This window comes from Capsicum annuum, chromosome 10 (genome assembly GCF_002878395.1).
Source record: "Capsicum annuum cultivar UCD-10X-F1 chromosome 10, UCD10Xv1.1, whole genome shotgun sequence".
NCBI classification, from domain to species: Eukaryota; Viridiplantae; Streptophyta; class Magnoliopsida; order Solanales; family Solanaceae; genus Capsicum; species Capsicum annuum.
The window spans coordinates 219,003,340-219,008,567 of NC_061120.1; positions in this window are offsets into that span (position 1 = coordinate 219,003,340).

The following is a 5,228-nucleotide window of genomic DNA, read 5'->3' on the forward strand; positions in this document are numbered from 1 at the left end:
ATTGCGGAAAAAGAGCAATATTGAAAATTTATTAATTAGGTGGGTCACCCTCATACGAAAAAATCATGCGGGTATGTATATATATTATAAAGCAGAGGGCGAATTTAAGTTATATAATATATCTAAATATAATTTATTTAAACATTAAATTAAAGATGAAGCTATACTATTAATAAAAAAAATTATAGTTTTAATAAAACGTTATTAAGGATAGTAGTAGTATATTAAATTAACATTATCAAATTAACGTTATTAAATTAACGTTATTAAATTAATGCAGGTGCGGACCTACGTGGTTGCCACGGGGTTCACCCGAACCCCCTCGGTAAAAAAATTACGTTGTATATATAAGGTAGAAAATCTATATTTATGTACGTATATTAATGTTGAACCACATGAAACAAGGCACTTATATAGCCCAGTGGTGTTATTTACTCTTCTTGGGCGCTTCCTTCAGTCTACTGCGTGGGTTCGATCCCTACTAATGACTATTGTTTTTTGTGCTGCTGCTATAGAAATAAATAAAATAATAATAAAAATGATACCGTTTTCACAAAAAAAGCAAAATTTTGACAGTGCATAGATATGACCTTTAACTATTCAAAATTGCACAAATATGACCTCCCTCCAAGTCAGCCCTTTTAACGACGTGGCACCGTGTGATTGGATTACCTTTTCACGTAGGCGCGAGTGAAACTCACGCATGGGGGTTGCAAAATCGGAGGTCATATTTGTTCAGGTTTTGAATAGTTAAAGGTCTTATTTGTGCACTATCAAAGTTTAAGGTCAAAGTTATAATTTGATGTCAAGTTTAGGGTCATGTTTATATTATCTCATTGAGATTTTTGGTAATTATTTTGTGAGGGTGGAAATTTGTGTAAATTTGGTAAGTTACGATGTATGTTTACGTTATTTCGCATACACACAATGAGTATTGGCACATCAATGTGATAAAACCACTCAAAACTTTGTATCTATTATGCAAAAGTCACTTTTCTTTCGTTCATTTCATCGATGGTCACTTAATTTTGTATCTATTATGCAAAAGTCACTTTTCTTTCATTCATTTCATCCATGGTCATTTAACTTTACTCCGACCATCACAAAAGTCACTATGACAGTATTTAACTATAATTTCATCGAAAAAATAATGTGGCAACCTTAATTAGTTCTTAATTTTAATTTAAGTGAATATATAACATATTACTCATATCTTCACCTTTTTTATTTGTGCACAATTCAATTTTCCTTATGAATTATTTAATGAAAGAATACTAATTTCTTAATATATTAGATTACCTAATGAAGACTATTTACATAAAAAATTTGGTTGATATTTTTATGAAACATTTCATAATATTGCATTCATCTGCCAAAAAGGAGCATCGAAAAAGAGTGATAAACAAGATAAATTCTTCAAAACACATAAAATAGAAATACATGTATGATATTATTTTTTAAAAAAAAATAGTATAATTCTTTGAAGATTAATCAACATGCTAAAGATAATTTTAAAATAAAATCTTTTTAATTGTGTCATTGAATAAGTATTGTCAAAATTTGTACAAATAATGCTATATTAATGTACAATTTTGTTAATAAAAGTATAAAATATAAGTACTTTAATAGATAAATAAATTATAGGATATCTAATTTGTATATTTATAAATTAAACTAATTAAACAATATGTAACTTATTAGAAATTGAATATTATAATAAATTTTTTTAAGAGAATTAATCGATTAGTCAAACAATTAAGAATACAAAGACAAACTCAATAAATAGAGTAGTTTATCATATTATTATGATATTGTGAATGCAAAGACTCAAGTGACAAGTAAAAGAATATATGAAAAAATAATTTTATCAACTACATGTCACAATTTTAGAGGGAGAAAAATAATTTTATCAACTGCATGCCATAATATATTAGTGAAAAATAATAATTTACCAACACATGTCTCAACTTTAGATGATTTTAAGAATATATAAGTATAATGTTATTTCATAAAAATATCAACCAATTTTTTTTTAATGAAAATAGTCTTCATTAGGCAATCTAATCTATTAAGAAATTGATATTCTTTCATTAAATAATCCATAAAGAAAATTGGGTTGTGCATATATAAAAAGGGTCAAGATATGAGTAATTTCACTTAAATTAAAATTAAGAACTAATTAAGGTTGTTACATCATTTTTTCGATGGAATTATTGTAAAATTTGGCTATTGTAACTTTTGTGATGGTCGGAGTAAAGTTAAATGACCATGAATGAAATAAATGAAAGAAAAGTGACTTTTGCGTAATAAATACAAAGTTAAGTGACCATGAACAAAAGAAAAATAACTTTTGAATAATAGATACAAAGTTAAGTGAGCATGGATGTAATTTACCCAGAGTTAAAGTACATGTGACAAGAAGCGGACATAGCCTTGCGGCACAAAGGTTCATCTTAACCCTGTAATACTTTCATAGAGCATCACTTTTATGTGCAAAAATTTATTAAAATTGCAACAAATAGTGTATATAAATCCATAATTTCTAAAAATATCATTATCATGATTTCAATGCTAAGAACCACAAAAATTAAGCTCATAGACATTAAATCCTAAACTCACTTCTGCTAAGGGGTTTTTATTTGTCCGCATTACAAGCAGATTGATTTTTCGGATAGTCATTCATGATTCAACTAATAGTTAATCATCTCAAAAAGCAACCTTTCTTCTCTACTTCATCTTTTGTCAACAAAGCAATAAATAAAAAAGTTTCTACGGAGCAAGGGAACATACAGAATATTGTTCAAAGATAATGTTTTTTTAGAAGTTAATTTAAGTAAAAATTTTCCTTTACCCATAACTCCAGCAGTAGTGGAGTTACCCATGTAGATGCACTCGTCATTGTTGGATTCCTCAAAGTCATGAAATAATTCTTTGTTAGCACAGAAATGTCTTGAAGCACCTGTGTCCAACACCCAATCAGTCTTGTTAGACACCAGGTTCGTCTCGACGATTACTATCGCAATCACTTCATCACCCTCAGTAAGAGTAATTTTGACATCATTTTGTCCTTCCTGTTTTGAGTTTTGCAAACTATCCCATATTTCTTTAGCAGATTTGTAAGTAAAAAATAAATCAAATAAAATATTAGTCATATGACTCAATAAATGCCCTCTAGCATTTATGTTATTATTTTTAATCTTCTTTTTACCAAACTCATCAATAATCATATCAACATTAAAATCAGTAATGATGTTAGAACCATCGTTAAACAAAACATAATCAACTTCTAATTGTTCTAAGAAAATAAAAAGTTTTGTGATCAACTTTTAAAATTATTTTCTTCTAATGGCTCAATTTTTGACAAACCAGGAAAAGTTTTGGTCAAAGAAATAGCCATTTATCAATATTATATGCAAGAAAATCACTTTCAAATTATTGAAAAAATGCTACAATATTGATATTGAAACTGAATTAGTAATAATAAGAGAGTTGTCACAAACACTGTATCGTGACAAGTCACTGCCTTGAAAGCGATTTCAACCCGACTTCGGTGCAAATCCTTTTAGCCGGTCGCCCCCCAAGGTTCCACGGCTGCTTCCAAACACGTGCACTCGTGGCTGAAAGTTTGGAGGTTGCTCAAACCAATTGCCCAAAATAATTCAAGAGGAAGAGAAAAATATTTTCTTTATTTTTGTAATGTGTTTTGTTCTCCAAAAGATTTATGTTTATATAGGGATGCCAAAAAGCTGTTTGCAAGAAGAGAATTAATGACATTAAAGTATCATTAAATCAAAGTACAATTAACCAAGTTTACTACAAATTTTTATTTTTTTCATTTGGAACCGATATGTAGGTTCATCTTCTTTGTAACGTATATTTTTTTTCTTTATTCTTTGCATTACACAAAATGCTTTATGAAGCATTAAATCCATAATTCCCCACTAATGCAAAGATAAATAATATGAATAAATTTTGGGCAAAAGAAAGGAACATGTACTTAAGTGTCAATATCTTTCGATTTGAATTGACACTTAGTGATATGATGCAACAACAAATATCCAAAAAGTGAAGTACTCTTGAACTATATGGACATAAATTGAGATCCCCACAACACATACTATATCCTTGATTTTAAGCAACCTCCACGATACTACAAAGTATTTTTTATGGTCATGCACACAACCTTGGGTCTCATGAGTGCTCTAGAAAGATAACCCAAGTCTTTCATAAAAAGGTGACCAACTTTTTACACTCATGTAGGTGATCCATCAAGTCTATCTCATAAACTATCCTAAGGCTATGGATCATTAAGAGCAAAAATAAGCTCAAGCTTATAATACACTACCTCACGCCATAGAAATAGGATATGTAGTGACTATTGAAGGCCTATATGGCTTCGTTTGACCATAAATGGGTATCCACCATATTACCTCAATCCATGGGCTTTAGCCACATCCCCCTCGACGATTCAAGGACCATTTTCCTTGTCAAACCCTTAGTTATAGGATCTGCCAAATTTCTTTCGGATCTTACATATTCCAAAAAAATAACACCATGTTTCAATAATTATTTAACTGCACCATGTCTGATGCGAATATGTCCCTTTTTATCATAGTATACGTTATTTTTAGCAATTCCAATTGCCGCCTATGAGTCACAATGTAAAGAGACTGGTGACATTTGTCTTTCCAATAAAGGCACATCTGTCAAAAAATTTCTCAGTCACTCAGCTTCTTGCCCTACCAACTCGAGAACAATGAATTCAGATTCCATGGTAGAACGTGCTATACAAGTCTGCTTTGAAGACTTCCACGAAATAGCACCTGCACCCAAAGTAAACATATAGCCACTGGTCGAGCTAACTTCAACATTGTCAGTCACCCAGTTTGCATAACAAAAACTTTCTAAAATAGCAGAAAATTAATTAAAATGCAAACACCAATCCATAGTACCTCTCAAGTACCTTAACAAGCGATGAAGGGCATGCCAATATTTACTACCGGGACTATGATTATATCTACTCAATCTACTAACAGCATAAGCTATATCAGGCCGAGTATAGTTCATGAGAAACATTACACTCCCAATTATTTTAGCATATTCAGTTTGAGAAACACTAGAATCTCTATTCTTTTTCAAGTGTATGCTAGGATCATAAGGAGTTCTCACTAAAACTACATCAAAACAATCAAATCTTTTCAACATTTTTTCAATATAATGAGACTGAC